General features: G+C 45.3%; 1 long non-coding RNA gene across 1 annotated transcript in view; it reads left to right on the top strand.

The window, feature by feature from the left end:
• Window positions 1–340: 340 nt before the first annotated feature.
• LOC143840783 (uncharacterized) overlaps window positions 341–27,998 on the top strand; it is a 118,869-nt gene continuing 91,211 nt past the window's right edge. The window contains exon 1 of the long non-coding RNA XR_013232407.1: window positions 341–430. This is a non-coding gene — a long non-coding RNA (uncharacterized LOC143840783). The remainder of the gene's footprint in view (window positions 431–27,998) is intronic.

Here is a 27,998-nt window from a genome sequence, read left to right on the forward strand (position 1 = left end):
CTCCACCCTAAAGTCTCCAGGTATTTCCCAACCCAGAGCTGGCAACCCTAGTATAATGCTATGGATTCCACCCTCCAAAGCAGCTATTTTCACCAGAAGAACTGATCTTTCTAGCTTGGAGATGAGCTATAATTCCAGGAGATCCCCAGGTCCCACCTGGAGACTGGCATCCCTTCTATGCACAAGCCTAGAAGGGATTTCCAGCAGTGCTCTGAGAGTAATAATTCCTCACAGGATCCTGACCAGAACACAGCAGAACCTCAGGAGCTCCAACAGCTGTGCCAACTACCTCCACTTTATTGAAGTTGAAGCCACCTGCCTTGCTGAATAGATTGGTTGGTGAGGTGCAGCCTTTGTTGCTCCAGGGCTCCAAGCTCAGCCTGCCATGGGGCTCATGGTCCATTCTTCTGACAAAGACAACTGGAAACAGGTACCAGAACAAAGCCTATGAAGCAAGGTTGGGGGAGCTTGGTCTGTTTATCCCTGAGATGACTGAGAGGGGATCTGATAGCCATCTTCAAGTATTTAAAAGGGTGCCATATAGAGGATGGAGCAGAGTTGTTCTCCCTTGCCCCAGAGGGATAGACTAGAACCAATGGGATGAAATTAATTCAAAAGAAATTCCGTCTCAACATCAGGAAGAAGTTCCTGACAGTTAGAGCAGTTTCTCAGTGGAACAGGCTTCCTCGGGAGGTGGTGGGTTCTCCATCTCTGGACATTTTTAAACAGAGGCTGGATAGCCATCTGACAGAGAGGCTGGTTCTGTGAAGGCTTAAGAGGGTGGCAGGTTACAGTGGATGAGCGATAGAGTTGTGAGTGTCCTGCATAGTGCAGGGGGTGGACTAGATGACCCATGAGGTCCCTTCCAATTCTATGATTCTATGGGTGGGATGAGTACAAGAAACAGAGCCTCTTCAGTAGAGGGGCTGTTGCTTTGATCCTACATCCTGTACATACCATGGAGCATGCTTTGTCATGTGCTAAAATTTTTGCTTGTGCAGAATCAATGGTTTTTCAGTTAAGGATGCCAGTCCCCAGTTAGGACCTGGGCATCCCCTGATTTTACAGCTCATCTCCAGGTGAGAGCTTAATTTCCTGGAGAAAATGGCTGCCTTGGAGGGTGGGCTGCACAGCATTATACTCCACTGAGGTGCCTCCCTGCCCTAAATCCCACTGACTCCCAGCTCCAAGCCCAAAGTCTCCTGGGATTTCGAGCCCAGAGCTGGCAGCCCTATTTCCAGTGGGCCTTTGCCCAAGCAAGAGTTTTAGAGGAAGAAGATGGCTTCTCCACCACACAGGCTACCTAGAGTGTGTGAAACTCTTCCAGAGAATCAAAGGCAACCTTTTTAGTTTCCTGGTGAGAATATTTCTGTTTTCTCAATCCTGGTTAAATCCTCTTGAAAAAAGAGTTTCCCCTGTCTTTTCTTGCTCTCTCCAAGGTCTGGCAACTCTGGGTTGGCAAATTTCTGTAGGGGTGTGATGGTGGGGCGGATGGGGGGTGCATGAAGCCTGGGCACAGAGCAGTTAGGGAACCGAAGGGACCGCAGCATGCCACAATATCATTTGAGTGCTCGCACACATGCTAAATAATGCTCTTTCACTTCATTTCAGCCATGGCTTGCAAGCTGGTTTTGCCATTTCAGACAGTCAAATCTAGTTGCAAAGTGCATTGGAAAGTGAGTTGAAAGTCCATTATTTAGTGCATGTGGAAATGCGTCAAGGCAGCTGTCTTCTTCAGGTAGGGATGCTAGTCCCCACCTGGGGATCCCCCAGAATTACAGATCATCTCCAGACTAAAGAGATCAGTTCCCCTGCAGAAAATGGCTGCTTGGGAGGGTGGACTCCATAGCATTACAAACCCTTGCTGTCCCTCCCCACCCATTCCCAGTTCTGCCCTCAAAGTCTCCAGGTGTTTCCCACTCCAGGGGAACTGGTCTCTGCAGTCTGGAGAGTCAATGTAATTCTGGGACATCTCCCGGTTTCACCTGGAGGTTGGCAAGCCTGCTCTTGTTCTTTCTAAGTACCATCAGGGTCTCCGAAGCTCTACCCCGAGCGGCTTTTACGGCTCATCGCCCTAAATTTAATCTGATGTTTCAATTGCTGTTTTTGTAATCCTGTGTCTCCTACTATGTTTGCCGGTTTATTTATTTGATGCGCTCCTGCATTATTGCCTTTGGCGCTTTATTGTGCTGCGAGTTGTATCATCGCTATTTATGTGGGGAGTTGCAGTATAAATGTTTTAAGGAAATGTCCGGATATTCATATGCACAATCCTTTATGTCTGTTTTGTGTGGTTTAAACCAATTTGCTGATGGATGGCTTTGACGGCAGATAAAGAGTAGCAAACTGGCTTTTGCCAGCCAGGGTCTGTAGAACATTCTTTCCTAGCAAGATTTCTCCCTGGAAAAGCCCACTGCTGTACGGATATCTGGGGCTTGGCTGCTCATGCCCAGTTCTTGGTTTGTTGCCTGGCCCAGCCTCCAGATAATTCTATGCATATCCTCAGAACAGTGTGGGGAGGGCTGTATCCGGGCTGGGAGAAGCCAGTTCTCTGGGGTTTTGTGTGCTTTTATGGAAGAAAGCTTCAGGGGGTCTATTGACACTCAGCGATATTGAGTTTTTTTACTCAATTAATTGATTGGTTAATTAACTTTTAAAAATGCCGTCTAAATTGCTCGGCAAACATTGCTTGCGGGTGAACATTTAAGCATTCCTGAAATCCCCCAGCAACGTTCTCAGGAATTCTGGAGGGGGGGGTGCCTCATAATTTTAGCTATGTTTGGTTACATTTGGTGCTGTTATGTCTGTGGGTGGCTTTCTCAACCAGGGTTTTGTGAAACCCTGGGGTTTCTTGATGTCCCTCGAAGGGTTTTCCAAATGGATGAGGGCTAATTAATTTTCTATATATATATTTTTTAAAAATTGTTAAACATTTATCAGATGATATGACCATGTCTTGTCATGTCATCCTACCCCCCTCCTCCCAAAATGGCCAGTGATGGGGCTGGAGGGGGTGGGAAGGGAAGGGGCCTCAGGTGGGTGTGGACGCAGTTATGTCTCCCAAATCTATGCTGCACTATCCTGCCACTTCTGGGGTTTCTTGAAGCCTGAAGAATGTTTCAGGGGTTTCTCAATGGTAAAAAATGTTGAGAAAGGCTAGTATACGGAGACTAGTTTATTCAAGCATTTTGTTGTTCTGTGGTATACCGTGGAGTCTTGGTGAGCCGTAAGTCCTAGAATGCCCATGGAGTTCCCTCCCATCTGCAAAAACATCTTCCTCTTTGGGCGCTGCCCCCAAACCTCCAGGAATTTTTCAGGCTGGATATGCCATCCCTACCCTATGTGGAGCATGTCCATCTAGTTGTTACTTAAGAAACTACATTGGCCCATTCACAAGATGGATGTCAACCTCCAGGTGGGACCTGGGGATCCCCTGGAATTACAGCTCTTCTCCAGGCCACAGAGATCAGTCCTGCTGGAGAAAACAGCCCCTTAGAAGGTGGACTCTGTAGGCATCATACACCTTTAAAGTCCCGTTATTTTATTATCTATTTTATTTAGATTTTATACTGCTCTTTCATAAGGCTCTGGGCCTCCGCAGACAACACCTCCAAAGTCTCCAGGTTCTTCTCAACCCGAGCTGGCAACCCGAGTTCACAAGAAAATGGGATCACAAAAGGATGTCAGTCAAATGTTTCCAGATTGAATATGGAGGCATTAGTGGTATAATATACTGAGTTATATTAGAAGTGAAGTATTCAATCCCTGGGTTCAGCATAGCTGGTACAATAATAAGGGGCATGATATCCTTGCCCTGGAGGACTCCCCAGCAAAGATAATAGTTTAGAGAAGAAAGCTTCAATATTTTCTCTCCTCAATTGGGGAAGAGGGGTGCTAGAACAGGAAAGGGGGGACTCAGTCACTCCAGTCCCAATGTCAGATTTGAATGGATTCCTTTCTTTGCTCTCCCAAGATTAAAGGCAGGCCTTTTTTTCTGAGAGGAATCGAGATAATAATTATATTAAAAATCAGTTTTAAAAATGCACTGGGTCAATAATCCCCAATGCCCCCAGATTATATTTACAGACATGAATGGCAGTGGTACTTACGACTGCTTTAATTCAAGCAAAACTTTCCAGTGTTTGGATGCGAAAGTATTGTTCTTAAAAATAAATGTGTTTGAAACTTCCAGACTTCGCAGCGGTGGCTCTCCTCTACCCCCTACAGCTGCTGGTTCGATTCCACTGTGCCCTTAGCAGATGCAAATCCACATTGCAACTTCATTTTTAGAAACTGGACTGGCAGGTGATTTTTAAAACAAAACAAACAAATAAAAAACAACAACAACAGGCTCACTCAAATTGCACATATGTTGAAGGTACGTGATGAAAACGAATCCCTTGGCCCTCTTCCAATTACGGGCGATATTTAGTGCTCTGATAATAACCGTTTTTAAGTCAACGCCATTGGGAGAGGACAGCCCAGGGAGAGGGACAAACGAGGTCTGACACAGAGATTGCCAGATGAATGTGACTCGAAATGGAATTTCAGCTTTCTCGCGGCGGGAAGCCTACCCTTTGCCCTCCCGCCTCCCGCCACTGCGCCACCACACCCACCGGCCTCATTTTCATCTTCCGTCCTAGACAGTCCCCAGGATACCACCTGCCTCAGAACTCCCCCCCATTAGCTGCAGGAATCCTGGATATCCATGGCAACCAGTCTCGATTCTAACCCCAGGGAGGAGGCCGCCGAATTGAAAAGCCTCAGCCCGTTCCCGCGTCTCCATCTCAGTAAATTGACAGTCGAGTTGTTTCTTTAGCTCCATTAGATTACAATGTACATTTCTGTCTCTCTTTGTTCCTTTTCTCTCTTCGGCCTCGGCTGCTCTCTCCATGTCAGCGGGTGCACTGGCTAGAAGAATTCAGTTTGCCTTGAGGTTTTCCATCCTTTTGCTCACTGTTTTAGAGGACCCTCTCTCTTTTTAACAACTGGGAGTCAAAGACGGTGCAGGGCATCCCCCAGAATGTGCTACGGCTGCCATTAGATTTGATCCCATAAAACAGGAAGCATGGGTAATAAATAGCTCTTGACTAGCATGGTTAAAACACTGAACTCCGTAACAGTAATCATTGCAGAAGTCATTGTTGAGGGCACATACTTAACGGGAGGAGCACTTTCTGGTTTGCATTGCCAATGAATCCACATTCAAATCTGGATTAGTGTCGTAGTGTTTACCAGGGAATCCCGACAGTCCCTAAATTGGTGCTTTTCAACGTTGATGAGAAATATTAGAAAAGATCAGTTTGGCATTTGAACCAATGGCCATACTATGCTTAAACAAAAATAAGGGAGATGAGATTTCTCTGATACACAGAATTTTCTTAAGAATAATTCTAAAACTTTATAGATGTTTCGTTTGGGATCCTCCAGATCTTCATTGTTGGGTTTAGATGAAATCTAGGAACAGTATTCCAGCATTTCAATGCATGATTACGTCAAAAGAGGATTAAATCCAAGTTAAAATTGGGGTTAGACATAGTTGTTGTAGCATCTGTACTCCAAAATGAAATAAGGCCATCTTGTTGAATGTAGCCCCATTGAAACTGCAGTGCAGTGAAGCTAGTCTCTTTTTGGGTGCATGTTTTCTGCAGTTCTGAAAGAGACCTCCTTTCTGCAGCATTTTTGGGCCCTGCCTTTCACAAACATTTGCAGCAATCGTTGGCATTTCCCAGTCTTGTTCCCTGGCAGTTTGGTGTAGTGGTGAGGAGTGTGGACTTCTAATCTGGCATGCCGGGTTCGATTCTGCACTCCCCCACATGCAGCCAGCTGGGTGACCTTGGGCTCACCACGGCACTGATACAACTGTTCTGACCGGGCAGTGATATCAGGGCTCTCTCAGCCTCACCTCCCTCATATGGTGTCAGTTGTGGGGAGAGGAAAGGGAAGGCAACTGTAAGCCGCTTTGAGACTCCTTCGGGTAGAGAGAAGTGGCATATAAGAACCAACTCTTCTTCTTTTCTTCTCCTCCTCCTCGGGGATATCCCCACACAACCAATTCCAATTGGCTACCTAGAACTGTGAAACTATCCTGCTCACAACACAGCCCTGTTTTGGCAGGATCCACCCATATGACTAATCCAGGGAGGAGAAGGAAACAGCAGGGAAGGAAAACTATGGGCTGTAGTTATTTTAGATAGTGTTGTCCGATCCAGGTTGGGGAATTCCAGAAGATTTGAGGATGGAGCTTTGCGAGAACAATAATCTCACTGGGTTATAGTGCCATACAGTCTAGCTTCCAGAGGACCAATTTTCTCCACATCAGCTGATCTCTGAAGTCTAGAAATGTGCTGCAATTCCATGAGATCCCCAGGTCTCAGTTAGAGGCTGATGTCCCTAGTTTTAGACCAATATGAGTAGCCATGTTGAGACTCCTTACACAGGGTAAAAGAACCAACTCTTCTCCTCCTCCTTGCACTCAGATCTATCTGGCTTTGCTCATGTTCCACAGCAGACGGGTCACCATATATGGGTTCAGGAAATGGTTCTTCCTCTAGAGAGTTTCTGCCTTGAACCGTCTGGCTCTGTAAGGACCTTTTTGTCTGATGCCCTTGTTCTCTTCTCTGAGGTCTGGATGAGATGTGTTGATTTGCGATGGGTCTAACGATGGAATGATAACCATGGTTATGGGAGAGAAAAGGGGAAATTAGAGTAGATGCCCTATGGATTCCTTCCCAATTTGTGATGCCAGCCTCCAGGTGGGACCTGGGGATCCCCTGGAATTACAGCTCTTCTCCAGACTACGTACACTTTGGAGGGTGTATTGTATGGCATTGTGCCCCATTGAGGTCCCTGTCCTCTCCAGCAGGGGTATTCAGCCTGTGGTCCTCCAGATGTTCATGGGCTACAATTCCCATGAACCCCTGCCAGCAAATCTCAAGATCAAGGAGTCTCCGAACCTTGATCTGCCAACCCTACCTCTCCAGTCCCTTCTGGTGGCCAAGGAAGACCCTCTTCCCAGTCAATGTCCTGTTTCCCCTGGCCATCACATACCTGAAATCAAGTGACTTTTCAGCCATAGGAGAGCCTAGCTAAGTTTAGTGGGACATAGTGAACCAGTTGCAGTGGGTGCCAAACCTGGATTTTTATAGTCCTAAGATCTTATTAGACTGCTGTTAAGATACTCGCTGTGATAAATATATACAGCACCGAAGTCCACATTACGCAGTACATGCTGGAATGCAAGCTAGGAGCTTCTTTTTCAGCAAAACAAATAAAAGGAAGACTTTGTTGGAGACTTAGCTACATAAGCAGGCGCTCCAGCTTCTGTGTGCAGTTCAGTAATCTGCTTGTGGTTAATGTCCCAGAAATTCAGCCTGGCAAAAACCTGCTTGCAACAAGCACTTCTAAGATCTGCAGCGGAGGAAATTCCTGAACCAATAAGGTTTTGTGTGTAACAACAACGGATCTGCATTAGGCCGAGTGGGGTTTTAGGGCTTGTTGTGCACAATAAGACAAGTAACAGAACTTATGGAAACTCTGCACTGCAAGAAAAAAAGTATTTATTCACACAATGTGCTAGGGTTGCCAACTTCCCAGGGAGGCCTGGAGAGTTTAAATATGCAAGGCAGGCATACAGCAAGGCAGGGTACATATGCAAGGCTTAAAGAATAAATCGCTTTATGAAGAAGAGATATAATGTTGTAAAGAAAGAGGAGAGAAAGACAGAGACAGAGTCCTCGCAGTGAGTAACTGTTTTTCTTTATCACAAGGCAAGCTGGGAAGAAGTGTGCCCAAAGGAGCAGGAAGTCTCCAAACCAGCCAGACAGGATGTAGGAGGAAATTATTTGAAAAAAATGGCAGCAAGTCCCTGATCTAAGCATGCTAAATGCACCTCTCCTCTGATGCCCCCAGCAGGATATTCTTCAGAAGCTGTTGACTCAGCACACGGCAGACCTTGCAAATTCCAACAAACAGAAGCTGGTTTGGACCTCAATGATCCAAGGCAGGGATCCCCAACCTTTCTGAACTGTAGGCACCTTTGGAATTCTGACTAGGCATGGTGGTCGCAGCAACAAAATGGCTGTCGTAGCTTGCCTCCAGTCCTCGTGGCAGCTGTTGTCTAAGCAAGTTTTGAAAAATCTGCATAGCCAATAAAAGAAGCCTTGCTGGGCAAAACCCCCACTTAGTCCTGGCCATTTTCTAAATCAATTGATGGGCACCAGGATGGTGTTGGTGGGTACCATGGAGCTCTGCACACCCCTGGTCCAAGGGCAAGAAGCCAATTTAGATCCCCACAATCACTTTTTTCAAATGCATCTGCTTAGCTTTGACTGATGCACAACCATTGGCCGTTATTCATCCAAGCAGGGAGAATGTAAGCCACTTGCAAATGTGTCCATGGTAGGGAAAATTGGGCATTGAGACTGTGTAGGGCAGGGGTAGTCAAACTGCGGCCCTCCAGATGTCCATGGACTACAATTCCCAGGAGCCCCTGCCAGCATTTGCTGGCAGGGGGCTCCTGGGAATTGTAGTCCATGGACATCTGGAGGGCCGCAGTTTGACTACCCCTGGTGTAGGGTCACCAGCTCTAGATTGGGAAACACCTGGAGACTTTGGAGGTAGAACCTGATGAGGGTTTGGGAAGAGAAGAGACTTCAGCCAGGTATAATTTTATATAGTCTACCTTCCATAGCAGCCATTTTCTTCAGGTGAACAGATCTATGTAGTTTGAAGATCAATCATAGCAGGAAATCTCCAGTACCACCTGGTGGTGGACAACCCTAAGACTGTAGCTTTGGCCACAGTGAGCAACTGTAATGGTCAGTCAGGCATGGAAATCCAATTGCAACAACCTTCACCATTCCTCCTAATAACTGAAGCCAAGGAGGAAGACAAGATACAAAGCCATTTCAGTCCAAGGATTCCAGGGGTCAGGCAAGCATGAAAGTCCTGTCCAAGAAGCCAAGGCATTCAGGATTCAACCAGAGTGTCAGCATATAACTTACACTGCATCCACACTGCAAAACATCCCTCAGTAGGCTTTATTGCCAGCTGCTCAGACTCAATCCTGCAACATCTCATGATCACTTTAAGCAGGTAGCTGACATCTAGATAGGTGGCGAGCGCTTCTCCTTTTAGCCTGCAGCCTTGCTCTAAATCTGCACCTTCACCTCTCTAATGGTACAGGTGATCCTGGAAACAGGCAGCTGGCTTTCATCTGCTGGAACAGATCTGGGGGGTGACCCTGAACAAGCTTTTAGCTGTAAGTCTTGGCATGCTTGTACCTTCTCCCATTGTATGTCAGCTTCTGCTGCCTCTGGCCTGGCTGTGCTGGCCCCTTCCTCAACATTGCTGAGATCTGCCTGACTCAGGTCTGCAACCCTACAAACACACAACAAAGCAGCACTCACCTAAACAGGTTGTGAGATCATACCAAACAACAGCCTGGAGTCCTTTTGATCCTATGAATCATGTGGGGCTGAAGAATCAGTGGTATGCCACTGTGCTGTTCTTCTTCAGCATGGGCAACCTGTTATTGGCAAGGGGTGCCAGCCTTACCCATCTGTGCCAACAACTATCCACTCCCCTGCTTTTCTTCTTCTGCTTTCCGCATTTGCTCCCAAATACATGGCCTTCCTTAGCCATGAGTAGTACCAAGTCTATTAGAACACTAGACTTCTTCAATTCTGGTTTTGTTTCCTGAGGAGAGACTTGGGTCCATTCTGCACCCACTGGATAATGCACTTTCAAAGTGTGGAACAGGATAATCTAAAATGCATTGAAAGTGCATTATCCAATGTGTGCAGAATGGGCCTTGGAGAGGACTCAATTTATCTGCACATCGAGAACGTGTGGGGTTTTACCAGAGGAAGAATTCCTGCCACTTTCATTTAGAACTGTATCTTCTGGAAGAGTCTATTGAATTTTTTAAAAATCTTTTTGCAAAATCCCTTTGAAAAGGTTTGCCTAGGTTGTTCTTCCTGGCTATTCTTGACCCAGCCTGTGTCTGGATAATGCCATCTGCAAACACATGAGGGATCCGTTCTGAACAAGACATTGGTTTAATTTCAAATGTAACTTGGTTCTCTGCCACCTGTGCAGAAAAAGGTATTTCTCTGATAAAAGGAATGCTTACATGCATAATTAAGCAGCGGTACCAAATGACACAGCCTACTAATTTGTTGAACAAGATTCGGCGGAGTTATTTTTCCTTTTAAAGTTTAAAAGGGAATATTGGATGAACCGCTTATGATTTGACAGAAGGAAGACAGACCTGAAATGGTTCTTGGATTATTGTGCTACTACCCTGGCAGAACGGCATGCAAAATTGCTTTCAGTAATTCCTGAGCCTCAAAACAAACGTGCGGTTTGTTCAATTCGACAGCAAAATTGTCTGTTTAAATATACATGCCCCAGCAATTGAAAACTGAGGTGAATCTAATGAACGTGCCCAAATTAACAAACAAATATTGCCTCTCTCGGTCTTTATGCAGCTGAACCATTTACCTCAAGTATCTAAGCGACTGTCTGTCTGAATATGTCCCCTGGAGCGCACTGTAAATCACCCAGTAGTGCCTGGCCCCAAAGAATCCAACTGGCCTTGACCGAGGCCAGGGCTTTTTCAGCCCTGGCCCTTGCCTGGTAGACTGTGCTCCCCTCAGGGCCCTAATGGAACCTGCACAGTTCCGTAGGGCCTGTAAGACAAGAGCTCTTCCGCCAAGCTTATGGTTGAGGTCAGTTCAGAAAAGTGGGTAGACCAACATGAAAGGCTTCCCCACTACAATCCAGATGGCTCTCCTGTCCACTTCCTAAAAGAACAATATGGGAAACATCACCAAGGGCATTTTTGCACCCTTTAAATGTAGTGAAACGCTTACCTTACATAGTCATTATACTTATTTATTAGATTTTTATACCACCCTTCCCTACGGCTCTGGGAGGTTTACAGAAAACGTTTTGGAACATTTACATGGAACATTATCAGTATCGATATAACAACAATAACATATCAACTAGAACAGTATTTCAACAACAATAACTTTGACACTCCCTTGGTAGGTTTGACCTCTCAGTCTGGGGAGGGGTGGGGGACCTGTAGATGTTAGGGGTCAGTCAGTCTCAAGCAAATGTCTGGTGGAAGAACTCCTTTTTGCAGGTCCTGTGGAATTTTGGAAGCTCTGGCAGCGCCCTGATCTCTTTGGGGAGCTCATTCCACCAGGTGGGGGCCAGGACTGAAAAGGCCATGGCCCTTGTTGAGGTCTGACTTGCCTCTTTGGGGCCAGGGATCTGCAGCCATTTGGAAGTGGTGGAGTGTAGAGCTCTTCTGGGGTATAGCCAGGGAGGTGGTCTCTCAGATACACTGGGCCCAAACCACGTATGGCTTTAAAGGTGATTACCAGAACCTTAAGCTTAATCTGGAATTCAACTGGGATCCAACCAAGTTGTTGAAGTACCAGCCGGATGTGGGATCTCCATGGTGTTTTCGTGAGGATCTTGGCCGCAGCATTCTGCACCAGTTGTAGTTTCCGGATCAAGGATAAGGGTAGGCCTGCATAGAGCGAGTTGTTGAAGTCCAGTCTAGAGATGGACATGGATCACTGTAGCTAGGTGTTCTGGTTCCAGGTAGGGCACTAGTAGTTTGGCTTGGCAGAGGTGGTAAAATGCCAGCCGTGCTACCTTTGTGACCTGGGCTTCCATTGTAAGGGATGCATCCAGAATCACACTCAGGTTCCTAGCAGAGTGAGTCGCTAGGAGCTGAACACAGCCAGGGTGGGCAGATGTGTTTCCTCCCATGGTTCCTCTCATATTCCAGCTCATCCATATGACATTACTGACATTCAGCATCTGGGCAGTAACCGTCCAGCTACATTCTCCATTTTAAAGTGCTAGTTGGGAAATTTCATAAAGTGGATTCCCCAACTTATTTACCGTGAGCTACTGGAGAGCAACCAGCAGAGTGAAGATATGGAGGCTCAAACGTGCTAATGGTGCCTGCCTCGTCCCACCTTTGCACCCACCTCCCTCTCCCTTGTTCTCGGGACAGGAATGCTTTTTTAAAATGGGTGACATCCTGGACCAACGAATAGGCAGACAATAATCCCCTCCCCAAAGTTGTAACACATAACATGCCTCTCTAAAGTCCCCCCCAAAAAGGAATGGGATTATTTTTTAAAGGTTATATGCATATAGGCATTTAAATGGAGAACTAGGACTTTTAAAAGCATTAGCAGGCATCATGGGACCTTTAAGACATGGAGAAAGGGGTTTGGCTGATGGGATTGATTAACAGGGTGAAGAGAGTCACATGTAAAGCATATTGCTCTCTTCCACCATTTCTAGCAGCACTTGTGAAGGGTGAGAGGCACGAAAAGGCAGCATATGATAGCGAGCAAAAAGGTGAGGAGGAACTTAGAGGCGCAATAATGTTTACAGCTACGTCATTCAGCTGGCATAACGCTATTTTTTCTGATGTGCGGAAATGCCCCAATTGTTCAATGGTTTTAACTGTTTTGATGATCTTAATTCTGTGATGTATTTACTAAACGCTGTAAACCACTCCGAGATGGAAGGCCCGCTAGGAGCGGGTTATAAATCTAATGAACAAATATATTAAGTAACAACCCACTGGAACGGTCTTTTCCAGTAATATCCATTTTGTACAAGATGGATAATACATATTCAATAGATTTTGAGTAGATTTTTCCATTTCGCACAGGAAAATCCAGCTGCCAAAGCACATTGAAAGTGCATTATCCAGTGGTGTGTGGAATTGACCACTGTTACCCTGAGAGCCAGTGCAGCCTAGTGGTTACGAGTGACCAGCTAGCATCTGGGAGGCCAATGTTTGAATCCCGGTTCATGCCATGGAAACCAGCGGGGTAGCGTCAGAAGGATGAGTTTTACAGAGCAGGAGAGATAGATCTCTAAGCCTGCCATTAAATCCACCCTCAGAGTAGTATTTATTTATATTTATATCCCACCACTCCCACACAGTGGCTCATGGCAGGAACCAAAATAATGGCGTAAAGCCAACCCTGCAAAGCAGCCAGTTGTCCAAAAGTCAACAGTTGTTCCAGGACATCTCCAGGTGCCTAGAAAATTTGCTCAAGCCTCTGTAGGGTAAAATGTGTTGTAAAATTGAACATTAATATTCATTAAAATTAAAAAGCCCTTAAAATATAGCGTCATTAAGATCCATGTGTACATTCATATTAATGTTTCCATTGACTAGACGCATTTCAGTATTGCAGCCTTTATCAATGGCCACGCATGCATGCATAAATAAATAAAGCAGCATACATAAAATACAGCAACAGAAATGTTAAGTATACAGTTAGCTCCTTTATATACAGTGATATAGTATGTTTACTCTGTAGGACACTAAGGACCTTAATCGATTCTATGGACCAGAAGTCTAGATAAAATTCTTTGCAGCCTCTGAGCACTTCCTTATTTTGGGGGATTCTTGACTTGGGTCAGGATATTTTCTCCTTTTTGTTGTAGACAACTCCTGGTGCCACCTGGAGGTTGCCAGCCCTATTTGGATAGGATGTCTGCCCACTGTTTTGCAAAATCAGGAAAAGGGATCACGCTTTTCTCCGTCAGCTGGGATGGTGGGCTGCAAAAGGAAGAAGAAGAGTTGGTTCTTATATGCCGCTTTTCTCTACCCAAAGGAGTCTCAAAGCGGCTTACATTCGCCTTCCCTTTCCTCTCCCAACAACAGCCACCCTGTGAGGGAGGTGAGGCTGAGAGAGCCCTGATATTACTGAGGAAGAAGGAGTTGGTTCTTATATGCCGCTTTTCTCTACCTGAAGGAGTCTCAGAGCGTCTTCCAATCGCCTTCCCTTTCCTCTCCCCACAACAACGTTAACAGCATGGACCCAGAGAGTAAATCAGGCATGCCCAGAGGCAGTATTAGATTAGGGAAATGACAAAGGGCCGGCTTCCTCTTGCCAGCTTCCTCTTGCGTTGCACACCTGATCGGGGCACCTGAGTTTTAATGGAAACACAACAGTTGAGCTTTGTTCGTTGAATTCCCAGGATCTCATGTCATTGAGCCCTAAATAAGTTCTTTAACTCGCTTTGTCCAGTTCTGTGTGAGTCACTACCATGAGTGCATTTAGGTTTAGAATAATTTGGTTAAATTGACCTCAGCTACGCTTTATTTGATTTAAGAGTTGACTGTATCTCATTTCACTCATTTGAGGAAATTGATTTTGTTAAATTGGAACTATTTGAGAGAGCGGGCACAGCCACAGGAATTGTTCCACTGTTGGTTGGGCTCCCTTTGCTCATCAGTTCTTCAGGGGTTTCCTCTCCTTTTTGCTTAATTGAGTTTTGATTAGTATTGGAAATTATGATTGCTACCCTCCTTTTGCTTATGGGGAGAACTAAATACAAATGTAATAGTGTTAAATGTCAGTCAATTTAAGAATTTGTTGTCATAACAACGCTAGTTGAACTAATTTCATTCAGAAATTATAGGTCAAAAGGCCCCACATAAGTGAAAAGTAAAATAAAATAGATTTTGGCTTATTTTCTACATTTATTCCTTGGTCTACTGATGAGCTGCGTAGAAAGAAGTGGGAGTTGAGACAGCTAGAGCAAGGTCGGAGGCAAACTCATGCCATGAGAACAATTTATAGGGCGCTTACGAGAGCCTATGAGATGGCAGGGAAAGAGACTAAATGTGAATTTTATGCTGCTTCCATTGTATTCGCTTGCGCATGCCTGGCACAGTTATTTAGGGTAATTCAGTCTCTTACCCCCCTGCAAGAAGGGCACTCAATTAGTAGTCAGTTGGAGATTAGCTGGGAGGCTTTTTGCGAGCTATTTTGCAGATAAAATCTCATCCCTCGGCCACAACCTCCCTCCAACACTCAATACAGGAAAGGAACTGGAGGCCCCTTGGCTGCCTTTGGAGGAGGGTTTTAACAGTTTCCGATGTCAACATCTGGTGTCAATGAGGCCTACCACTGTCCCTCATGGCTCATAAAAATAGGCATCAAGAAGGTAGGAGATAATAAATCTGTCCCTACCCACTGGGAGTTTCCTAGATGGTCTGAAAGAGGCTTTCGTTCATCCCTTGGTGAAAAAAACATCATTGGATCCCCAGCACTGGGCCAGTTACCATCCCATTTCACACCTCACATTTCTGAGGAAGATGATTGAAAGGGCTGCCATGGATGAACTGCTGGCATTACTAGATGAAGCACTGGTTCTGGATCCCTCCCAGTCAGGTTTCTGCTCTGGCCATGGGATAGAGATGGCTCTGGTTGCTCTGAAGGATGATCTCTGGTGGAAGCTGGACTGAAGTGGGTTAGCATTGCTGGTGTTACTCACAAAAGCATTTGACATGAACTTCTTGCTCATCGCCTTGATAATCCAGGGATTTGGTGGACTGTCCTCCAATGGGCAGCCTCCTTTCTCCATGGTCAAGGACAGAAGGTCATTATTCGGGAAGATCAGTTGTTCCACCACCAACTTCCTCATGGAGTTCCACAAGGAGTGATCCTCTCCCCAACATTATTTAACATCTCCATGTGCCCTCTTGCCCAGCTAGTCCAGAGCTTTGGGCTTGGATGTTACCAATATAAAGATGATACCCAGCTCTATCTTCTGATGGATTGTCGGCCAGATGCCTCTCCAAGCTCATTGGTCTAGTGCAGGGGTAGTCAACCTGTGGTCCTCCAGATGTCCATGGACTACAATTCCCATGAGCCCCTGCCAGCAAACACTGGGAATTGTAGTCCATGAACGTCTGGAGGACCACAGGTTGACTACCCCTGGTCTAGTGCATCCTTTCTCAACTTTTTTACTCCTGAGAAACCCCTGAAACATTCTTCAGGCTTCAGGAAACCCCAGAAGTGGCATGATCGTGCAGAATATGGTTGAGAAGTATAGCTCTGTACACGCATACCTGGGGCCCTTCCCCTTCCAACCCCCATCACTGGCCATTTTGGGAGGAGGAGTGGATTGACATGACTACACATGGTGCTATCATGGATAAATGTTTTTAATTTTTTTTTAATTATAAGAATCGCAGAGGGTCAGACACAACTGAACGGATGACATGGCATGATTTATAAGTCTACCTTTTACTCAGGGACTGAAGGCGGATTATACATAGCGAGTCATCATAAAATGTGACATTCAGTAATCAATACTATTAGGATTTTAGAAGCCTGGAACCACTAGCAAGAATTGAAGCATAGCGTAAGTATTCACATGGCACATTAAGCAGTACAGAAATTACACGAAGATCTGACATTGAAGAAGAAGAGTTGGTTTTTATACCCCATGTTTCACTGCCCAAAAGAGCCTCGAAGCGGCTTACAATTGCCTTGCCTTCCTCTCCCCATAACAGACACCCTGTGTGGTATGTGGGGCTGAGAGAGCTCTGAGAGAAACTGCTCTGTGAAAACAGTTCTAAGAGAACTGTGATGAGCCCAAGGTCACCCAGCTGGCTGCATGTGGAGGCAGAGTAGGGAATCAAATCAGGCTTGCCAGACTAGAAGCCACTGCTCTTAACTCTGGCACTTACAGTAAGCTGTGCAAATTCAAATTCAAAACCTTAAATGGCATATAAAAGCGACTACAACTAAATAAACAAATAGTGACAATTACAGAGACAAAGGGTCAAAAACCTAAATCAGTGACAGGTAAAAAATTAGAATAGTAAGCAGTTATACATATTCTTCCATACTATACTCAGTAGATATTTGTTTACATCAGTTATAAATTCCAGTAACCTAGAATTATCTCTTATATATGCAATTTCTCTTTTGTCCCTCAAGAGCCAATTTGGTATAGTGGTTAAGAGCGGCAGCTTCTAATGTGGGAAATTGTGTTTCATTCCCCACCCCTTCACATGTAGCCAGCTGGGTGACCTTGGGCTGGTCAGTTCTCTTAGAACATCTTGCAGAGCAGTTCTGTCAGAGTTCTCTCAGCCCCACCTATCTCACAGGGGCCTGTTTTGAGGAGAGGAAAGGAAGGCAATTGTAAGCCGATTTGAGATTCCTTCAGGTAGTGAAAAGCAGGGTATCAAAACCACCTCTTATTCTAAGTGTTTATGTAAGCAAGACCATAAAACTGTTTTTTTACGGTGCAACCTGGTTACCTGAGCAGAGAAGGCTCTTGAGTAGTTCAGAGGGTTGCCAGATCTACTGGCAGGGAATGGAGGGGTATGGTTCTCAGATCCAGGTTGGGAAAAGAACCAAATTTAAGTCCAATAGCAACTTTAAGGCCAACAAAGATTTATTCAGGGCATGAGCTTTCAAGTGCATGACCCTTCCTCAGACAATAGAACAAGGATCTTAAGAGCACAGGTATAAGGAAAAAGTATATTAGTAGCAAATTAGTAAACACTGTCATATCCAAATTGTGCAGTACGATCATTCTTGATTCAATTGTAGCTCACAAAAACATTGGAGAAATAAAAATGTCAAGGTTAGTAATTAGTAGCAGACATTTTCCCTGTTGTGAAAAGAAATAATTAAAGAAGACTAGTTGCTTTCCCCATCTATTAGACTCAGGTTTTTTTGTGCTGCTTCAGACCAACATGGCTATTCACTTGAATCCAGAGCCCATTCCGCACACATAGGATAATGCACTTTCAACGTGCTTTGGCAGCTGGATTTTCTTGTGTAGAACAGGAAAATCTACATCTAATGTGCATTGAAAGTGCATTATCTATTGTGACTAGGCTCAGGTTGGGAAACTCATGCAGACTTGGGAGTGGAGCCTGAGGAGAACGGGGACCTCAGTGGTGTGCAGTTAGGGTTGCCAGCTCTGAGCTGGGAAAGACCAGGAGACTTTCAGGGTAGAACTGGGGGGGGGTGAGATTTGGGGCAGGGAGGGACCTCAGAGTACAATGCTACGGAGTCTACCCTCCAGTGCAGCCATTTTCTACACAGGGACTGTTTCAGTTGCCTGGAAAGGAGCTGTAAAACCAGAGGATCCCAGGTCCCATCTGAGATTTGGCATCCCTGGGTATAATGCCATAAAGACCACCCCTCAAAGCAGCCATTTTCTCCAGGGGAAGTGATCTGTTTTGTCTGGGGATGAGCTATAATTCCAGGGGGTCCCTATCTGGAGGCTGGCATCCCTAACTGCTCAGTTTTGAATTGCCTGCAGAAAGCCAGGAGAGCAGGGGCTTCCCTGAGCTCCTTGTGTGAAAACATGTTTGATTGTAGATGCAGTGGATTTATACCCCAATGGGGCTGCTAGCCTCCAGGCGCGGTCCTGAGTTCTTCTGGAGTGAAAAGTTTATCTCCAAATAAGAGAAGTCAGTTCCCATGTATAGAAAAGCATCTCCAGAGGCTTGCTTCCATGATGGCCCTCTGCCTCGAAATCTCTGGTAATTTCCACATGTGGAGTTGACAGCCCTAATCCCAAGGATTTGGAGAGCCTATCTGTATGCCTCATTAATGTCATAATGGGCTCAACATATCCGATGGACCGTCTATCTCCTTTCGTCCCCCCGCAGGGCACTCTGGGAGTTCTAACAAGTTGGTGATCCCCAGCCCTCATGAATTGTGCCTGGCCTAGGGCAGGGCCTTCTCGATCCTGGCTCCTACCTGGTAGAATGAGCTCCTGGAAGAGCTAAGGGCCCTGTCGGAGCTGTCATGGTTGCCATGCATTTGGTTGAGGCCAAGGCAGGGAAGATCCTTGGGTCCCTTCTCCAGACACCTGTAGACACACCTGGACACCTTTGCTGTCCTTAACATTCACTTCAAAGCATGGAGTCAGGTGGGGTTTGTTGAGTTGAATATGGAATTTTTGGTGGGAGGGTTAACTGTTATACAGTTTCACCGTCTTTTATTGTGAATGATTGCATTTTGATTGCGTGTTATGGTTTTATTGTCTGTAAACCGCCACAAGCCAGTTCGTCCGAGAGAGGTGGTTAACAAATCGAATAATAAATAGTAGAGATAAAATAAATCCGTATGCCTCAGTCATCTCCCTCATGCTGGTGTTGTTGGCGCAGGTACACGACTGTTTTCATGTTAAGGCGCTGCACGATCAGCCCTTTAGGAATTGCCTAAATGTATGTGTTTTAGATTCGATCCCCGCCAACCCCTATCATTTCACCTGTAGCCACCGCTCAAGCGTGAATGGACAGACCTGTCTATAGCACAGTTGTATTTTTTAAAAATGATAGGTCTATAAATGCCGCGGTAAACACTGCAAAGCCCTCTCTTTATTTCCAGCTCAACTTCAGTGTAGGCAAGGATTACGGGAGCTTTATTGTGCTGGCGGAAATTCCCCAGTGATAATGGAAGAGCTCTTGCCTGCCAGAAATGGAGCTGACTGCACCAAATGATTATGTTTTCTAACAATCTGGATTCAGCTCCGTTCACGTGAGCTGGTAGCACCCCCAGGTGTCTCTCTTTTGCAAACAAGCTATGGGGGGGGGGAATGACTATTTTCTTTGCCCCCACTCTCTTATCCCACCCCCACCCCCAAGCGTGTTTTCAGAGTTTTAATGGTTATCCAGGATGACAGAAAGAAAATACCACAGCAGCTTTCCCTTTTAGTAGCTCGAAGAAAATAGAGATATTATGATTCTAATGCCTGGGATTAGTTTACCTCAGCAGAAAATCTATTACAATAATAACTTTTCAATGAAACACAATTGACTCTCTCCCTCCAGTGAAGTCCTGCAATATTTCTGTGGTGAGATTTCAGTTATCTATTACACGGCTCTAAGGATTTCTCTTATCGGCTGGGCTGGGAGTTCCTCCAGATAACCCAGAGATATACACCTGTGCAAAAAAAGGGGTCCCCCTGGCATTTTCTCTAGGACATATGTAAATGTAACTGTGACAAAGGGAGGGCTGCAAAATCCGACAGATACGAACTAAATCTAACCCTTCATCAGTGCGTTGTCGCTTCCCCAGTACATTAAAATATTCCCAACCTGCTAAAATGTAGTTCTGAGCCATTGTGTAGCTATGATAACTTGCAATAACAATAAAATATAAAAGACGAGCCCCTGACCTAGAGAGAGCTTGACTTCTGTTAACCTTCACTATTATCTTTATGTTAGTCCGAGACTTCCAGTCTACATATCTCTGCCTTAACTTAGTGCTGCTTTGGTTGCTTGAAGGTGTCAAAGGTAAGACAGGGCTCTTAACTAAGTATATCAAATCATTTATCAAGAAAATGTGCTGTAGTCAAACTTCCTCGACCAAAACTCCCCCACATAGCAGCTTTATTGGACTCTTCCCCTTCCACTTCTGCAGTCCTAAGCAGGCAAAAACATGAATATATGCTGATTGGGAACCAGTGACCACCATTCTATTCATGTCAATGGAAAGTTGCCCACCAGATCCAAAACAATACCCTTTGATATACAAAGAAGGAACATGAAAAACACAATGGACCTGTCAGGTGGGTGAGGCTGAGAGAGCCCTGATATCACTGCTTGGTGTGAACAGCTTTCTCAGTGCTGTGGCGAGCCCAAGGTCACCCAGGTAGCTGCATGTGGGGGAATGGGGAATCAAACCCGGCTCACCAGATTATAAATCTGTACTCCTAACCACTACACCAAGATGGAGACAGATGGCAGTGTCAGAAAAGGTAACAAGCAGGCTTCTCCACCAGTGCTTAGCCAAAAAATGCTAGGCAGAGGCAGATCCTCAGAACTAAAAATGAGTTTTACTGAAAATAAAAATAAACTCCTAAGTTCATACACACTATTAAACTAAGCTCAGAACACTACAAGGAAACAGAAAAAGGTGATCAGATGCACTAGAGCAGAGGTAGTCAACCTGTGGTCCTCCAGATGTCCATGGACTACAATTCCCATGAGCCCCTACCAGTGCTTGCTGGCAGGGGCTCATGGGAATTGTAGTCCATATACATTTGGAGGACCACAGGTTGACTACCCCTGCACTCGAGGGTACGATTGGGTTGTAGAAGAGGATATTTACCATCTGCAGTGAACAGAAGTCCTGGGAATCCAGCAGCCCACCTTGGTCTTGTGAGTAAAAAGCATGAGAATGAAGACAGTGGGTTTCTGGTTTACTTTTATAGCCAATTTTGTAGCCCTGATATAATGTTTGACTGAATTAAATGGAGAAGTGTCAAATGATTTGATAGTGCATTTATGAGTGAACCTGGGTTTGACAATGAAATTATGACTGGCTTATTGGGGAAACCTCCAGAACTAAAATGCTTCAGATAGTCTCAGGATGTTGGCCAGATATGCATACTGGCCCAAAGGAACTGCCAGTGGTGGCAGATCCCTTTGTCAAAAGAGTTTTGATGTACCCGTGATTCTGGGGCATATATATTACTTCATTGGGAAGGAGCCTAAAGGTGAAACAATACAGGGTTGTGGAGGGGATTAGTCAATGTCCTGTTCCTTTGTTCCTGTGTGAGAGAGAGAAAAGCATATTGTCCAGCCCTTTTGTACAGATTAATTACAGCATTCCTGTGACTGTCAGGAAATCTCTTTACTTGAAATCTGGCTTTTATAGAACCTGTATTTGACTTATTTCTGACATGCAAAGCATTCTGGGTAAGCATTCCAGCCTCAGCCATACTTGCTTATAGTGAAACATCAATAAAAATGGAGGATCGCAGCTGCACAGAGGAAGGCATGCCTGGGGCGTATCAATGAGGGGGCTAGTCAGAAGGAAGCTACAAGGGAAAATCAAGTGAGTCAAATCTCTCTAGGAAGCACAGATAGAATGCATACCTCAAATTAGGAAAGGTACCACCAGATCTCAAAGGATGCCTGCATAGTCAACAAGCCCAGTCAAGTAAGTCAGAAAAGGCAATAAGTACTCCTTTAAAAAGTTTCTGCAGATGCAAGGACTTGCGTGTACATAAGACATTTTTCCTGCCTCCCCCTAGGGCTGCCAGCTCTGGGTTGGGAAGTACCTGGAAAAAAATTTTTGGGGGAGGGAGGATGTCTTATCTATACACAAGTTCTTGCATTTGGGTTGGGTAAAAGCTGAGAACAGTGGGGTTTGGGGAGGGGAGGGATTTCAGTGGGAGGCACTTCCAAAGCAGCTCTAAGGGAACTGATCTCTGTTTTCTGCAAGTCATTTGTAATCTTGGGACATCTCCAGCTAATATCTGGAAGTTGATGACCCCACACAGAAGCCCCAAATACACCCCCCCCTTTTTAAATCCTGTTCCTGGGGGTCCCCTCTCATCCAAGAGCAGGACTAGGGGGTGTTTCTGGCTCCTGCTGCCGGGGAGAAGCAGGAAAATTACAGTTTGCTCTGATGCTTGTGTAAATGGTCAGTTGGCATCCAGGCCTTGGTGTTTCCACTTAAGTGTCTATTTGCTTTGGATGAAAACTGAGAACCAACAGGTGATGAACTAAACATCTAGGACAGGGGTAGTCAAACTGCGGGCCTCCAGATGTCCATGGACTACAATTCCCAGGAGCCCCTGCCAGCGAATGCTGGCAGGGGCTTCTGGGAATTGTAGTCCATGGACATCTGGAGGCCCGCAGTTTGACTACCCCTGATCTAGGTCGTGACATTGACAGCTCTTGATCTGCATTAGGCCAGATGTGTTGCCTACAATCTGAGATAACCTGAGAAAAGATTTATTGGCGCAGCCAGTCCCAATAGCCAAACACAGCTAGTTTTTATCTATGCAAGCTATGAAATGACCACAGTTGACCATTTTCCCCTGTATTAAATGGCAGACTTCGGAGATTTGGGATGTCATGTTCTTGACCAGGGGTAGTCAACCTGCGGTCCTCCAGATGTCCATGGACTACAATTCCCACGAGCCCCTGCCAGCATTTTCTTGATGACATGCTGCCCTCTGTTGTAGTACAGACTTGATGTATTAGTGATTAGAGAAGACTTTCTCAGCTTTTTTTTAATCCTTGAGAAACCCCGTAAACACTTTTCAGGCTTTGAGAAACCCCAGAAGTGGAGTGATGGTGCAGAATATGGTTGGGAAGCATAGCTGTGTACATGCCCACCTGTGTACATTCCCACCCCTCCAGGCCCATCATTGGCCATATTGGGAGGGGTGGATGGGTGTCAGAATGCTGTTGTTTCTGCCATGTTTATCTAGCTAGGTATGTAGAGTGTTAGCCCTGTAGGGGTTGGAGTCAGCCTGTCTTCTTTGCCATGTTTCATTGCCTTTTGTTTTCCGTAGCGCCAAGGTGCTCCTTTCTGCATTCCACCTGGAGGCTGGCATCCCTCTGGTGACCTTCTCCTTTCGAGATGAGCTGGGAACTTGTATTTAGAGCAGAGTTCACATTTGGACAATCTCAGTTCCTGTTTTCTTTTTTAAAGAGCGTGTTTCTTGCCCTCAGTTCCATCAAAGTAGGGTTTGGAGAGAGGTGAGTTATTGCCTGGTGAAATCTCAGAAGCCACCGGAAAGCGTCACAAATGTCTGTGTACAGCACAAAGAGCTACCTTGCCAATACATTACGTACATTTATCATTCCTACGGAGTCGGATCTAAATAATTAACTGGACTTATGGCACTTGTTTATACATTATGGAAAAGGAAGCTGAAAGCGGTGTGTTCTACCCCAGAATATTTTTTTTCATTTCCCACCCCCCATTAGGGGACTCCCGCTCATTTTAAGGTGTGCATTTATTACAATGGAAAATGTTGACACAAAAGTCATTTATCATGTCACTTAAATTTATTCTACTTGCCGGAGATGTTCTGTTGAAATCTCTTCTAAGCCAGTAAACCTTTAGTTTTTTGCGGCTGTGGGAGGGGGAGGGATGGGGAACATGATGCCGTCACTCCCAGGAAGCTTCTTGCTTTTCAGTGTCAGCAATACTTTGAAATTACTGCTTTCCACACACACACACTGAATAATGCACTTTCGTTCCTCTTCCAGTGCACTTGCAAGAGGATTTTGCCGTTTTGCACAGTAAGAGACAGTTGCAAAATGCATTGAAAGTGGAATGAAAGTGCATTATAAAGTGAGTGATATGTGTGTTAGATCGAGCCAGCTTTTCCATTGGTAAAAAGGGAAAGAAGGATGTGATCCATAGTATGAAGTGGAATTGCTGGGCCTGCCAGTCTCCAGAGTGGGGCCTGCAGACCTGCAGGAATTACAACTGATCCATGAATGACGGAGACCAGGTTCCCTGGAGAAACTGACTACTTTGGAAGCGGATTCTATGGCATTAAAACCCTATTGAGGTCCATCTCACCCCTGACCCTTCCCTGGCTCCACCCCCAAAATCTCTGGGAATTTCCCAGACTAGAGCTGGCAGCCCTATATTGGGCAAGTTTGAGTGAGAAAGTAGGCAGGATTCCGCTGATGTGTGTAGATATGTGTGTATCCCGACGTTGGTACGGACCTCACTGAACTACTTTGGATTTCCTGCTTTGAGAAGGAGGTTGGCTTAGACCCGTTCTAGATGAGGCCCAGTTCTAGGAGTAATGAAAGCACCGATTGTGCATTTTGTGTGAAGTTCTTTATACACAGCCATGTATGTGCATGCAGCCTGCTGCTACCTCTGAGGTAGACCTGAGGGAACTGAGGTACTACTATTATGCAAATCTTTTAAAGCAATAGCCATATAAGGTCAATACAATTTTGTTGTGGAGATTGCTCACATGGGGATTTGTGCTTGCTGTTGTGAAACTAGTTGCCACCCAGACTTAGATGGTCCAGCCTGGCCTGACCTTGTCAGATCTCAGCTGCTATGCAGGGTCAGCTCTGGTTAGTACTAGGATGGGGGGCCACCAAGGAAGTCCAGGGTCATGATACAGAAGCAGGCAATGGCAAACCATGTTTGCTTGTCTCTTGCCTTGAAAACCCTATGGAGCCTCCATAAGACTGTTGTGGGGATACTATCCTCCCCTGGAATTATAGCTCAGCGCTCTCTCTCTCTCTCTCTCTCACTCACACACACACACACTTCAAATGTAGCTTTTCCTCACAGGGACTACATTTTGAATTGAAGCGATTCTACAAGGCTGCAGTGCTTGATTGGCTTGTCCTCACTGATGTCACTGAGACTCCTGCATCTTTGGGCCTGTTTTGTCCTTTCCAGAAAAAACGTTTTCTTCTTTTCATTAATAAAGGTGCAAGTGAGTAGAAAAATGCATGCATGCTGGAGCCATCCTTCCAATAAATATACAGGCGGCATATTGTTCACTGCCCTGACCTGGATGGTTCAGATTATAGAATCATAGAATCCTAGAATCCTAGAGTTGGAAGGGGCCATACAGGCCATCTAGTCCAACCCCCTGCTCAACGCAGGATCAGCCCTAAGCATCCTAAAGCATCCAAGAAAAGTGTGTATCCAACCTTTGCTTGAAGACTGCCAGTGATATCTCAGAAACAAAGCAAAGTTGGCCTTGGTTAGCATTTGGGAGGGAGACCACCAAGGAAGTCCAGGGTCGTGACACAGAAGCAGGCCATAGCCAGCCTGCTCTGAATGTCTTGAAAGCCCTGTGTGGTTGTCATAAATTGGCTGCAACTGGACAACACTTTGCACACAGACACAGACACACACAGAGAGTTCACCAGGCCAGCATTCAGTTCACTGCTATGCATGTCTGTCATTTCAGTCACAAAGCTGGATGCAAACTACTACCAGGGAACATGCTGCGAGCTCTTCGGTTCCTTATTCTGTCACTCTTCGCCTTCGATGAATTAGGCTGTCAACAAGACCAAATTAGTCTTGTGGCTGAGGCTATCCCTAAAGGAATCTCCAGGTGATTTTGAATAATAAAAACATATGGACGCAGGCAGAAGCAAGTTACTTTTACGTCTCGAGAGCTCTCAGGCATGAAATGGAGTATCACTGCTCCCCAAATGACTAGATGCCATAGTTTATGGGCAAAGCTGCCAATTTCTGAAGCAAATCTCGAACAAAATTACACTGTGGCATCAAGTGATAATCTCTGTATGCTTTAGATGCTCGTTGCAGTTATTGTCAAGTCTTATTTGACGGTAATGGATTTTTGCTAATAATGTTATGAGAAGCATCCGTTTGCTTGATTTGCGATGGCGACAATGATTATTATTTTCCACTCTGTTCTGTTACCGCGGAGGCTGGCCTAATACATAGTTTTGTGGGTAAAGGCTGCAGACTTATTTATTACGATGATCTTTCCAAGATTTTTTTAACCTCACCTTCCCGTCATCCTTGGCCTTCAAGGCAACGTACAAAATCCATCAAAATCACAGCAGCTTAATAATGCATGCCCTCAGAGGCTGGCTGGTGGGATGATATTTTTTAGAACCCTTTCCCTCAGTTTTCCAGCCGTTTCTTCTCATTGCAGCTGAAAGCATTGTTCCTAGTTGGTGCTGGAAGGGGACGGTGGGATTGTCTGCTTCTTATTTTATATATGTAAGTTATTTATAGTCCTTCTCCAGGTAGATTACACCCTTGCCCAACCTTTTGACTATGGAGGAGCCCCCAAAATAATTTTCAGGAATGAGAAGCCCTGGAAGTGATGTCATCTGGCCACATCCCCACCACACCCAGGAAGTGACATCATTACCCATACCCTTAGCCCTCCTTTTGCTCCTTCCCCTCCACCTTTATTACTTCTATGGTGGCTCTGCCTTATGAGGCTGGGGAAACAAGGAGGAGTTGAGAAGACAGCTTGGACCCCCCCCCCATTTCATGCCACTTCAGAGATCCCTTGGACACTCTTCAGATCCCCCTGGTTAGGAATCCCTGATCTAGTGAGCCAGTACAATTGACAAAATGGGTCATTCAATCACCAATGTCATTAAAAGTCCGGAACCATTAGAAAGAACTGTAGCATAAGTATTCACATGACACATTAAAAAGTATGGAAATTACATAAATAGGATTGTACGTACCATAAGCTGTATTCAGCAGTATAGGCTACATTCTCTAGTCACTTATCCAAACAATTTGTTAAATTGTTTAATTTGTTGTTTAATTTATTGTTTTATTTATAGATGTTTATACCACCACTCATGACTGGCCATCTTGCGGTGGTTTACAATATAAAACTGATAAAAATTACCACATAGAAGCCCATAAAACCCTTTAAACAATACAAATCGACTAGATATGGAAAAGTAGGTAGCGGCACAATATCCCCTAAAACCTCTTAAGGAGCCAACAGCTGTTCCAGCCAAAGGCCTGAATAGATGACCCTTATTAATCCAGGATCGTTCCAAATAAAGTAGGGAGGGATCCAGGGTCATGCAGCTCAACTGATTACCTGTGCAGGAAAGGCCTCTTGAGTAGTCCATGTGGTTGCCGGATATAGATCACAATCTCTAATCCTGCTTTTCTCAACTTTTTTTTACTATTGAGAACCCCCTGAAACATTTTGCATGAGGCAAACAGAATGGAAAGGTGCCCAAGCCTGTTGCTTCAGGCAAAGAGCAAAGGAGTACAGAATGGCCTGTTTCACTCTTTCCAAGTTATGTTCAAAAGCAACCATCTAGGGCAGCCTTCCGCAACTTTTTACCATTGGGAAATCCCTGAAATGCTTTTTAGGCTTTGAGAAACCCCAGAAGTGATGCGATCGTGCAGAATATGGTTCGGAAACATAATAGTGTACATGCCCACCCGTGGCCCTCCCCTCCCCACTGCCTCCAAGCCCATCATTGGCCATTTTGGGAGGGGTGGGTGGGTCAACATGGTGTGTGTGTGTGTGTATACGTATATATTAACTCCAACCCATTTAGGAAAGTCTTCCAGAACCCCCTGAGAAAGCCTGCTCTAATCATTTATCCAAGGAAGGGCACTTTCATTCATGCTAAATTCTCCGTTCATAACTGCTACAAACGCTGGCAAGGGCTCATGGGAATTGTAGTACATGGACATCTGGAGAGCTGCAGTTTGACTACCCCTGCACTACACCATGCTGGCTCTTGAAAAATCCTCCAGAATGTCCCCAAGAGTGGCTGATAATAAAGAGCTTTTAGCTGGGAGCGGGGCGGGGGAGACAGCGTAAATACCATGTTAGCAGAAAACAGGAAGAAACAAGGAAATATTTTCAAATAGATTGTGTCTGGCAAGTCATTTCCTTCCAAAGGAGTTCCTTTT

The sequence above is a fragment of the Paroedura picta genome, chromosome 6, assembly GCF_049243985.1.
Source record: "Paroedura picta isolate Pp20150507F chromosome 6, Ppicta_v3.0, whole genome shotgun sequence".
Taxonomy (NCBI): Eukaryota; Metazoa; Chordata; class Lepidosauria; order Squamata; family Gekkonidae; genus Paroedura; species Paroedura picta.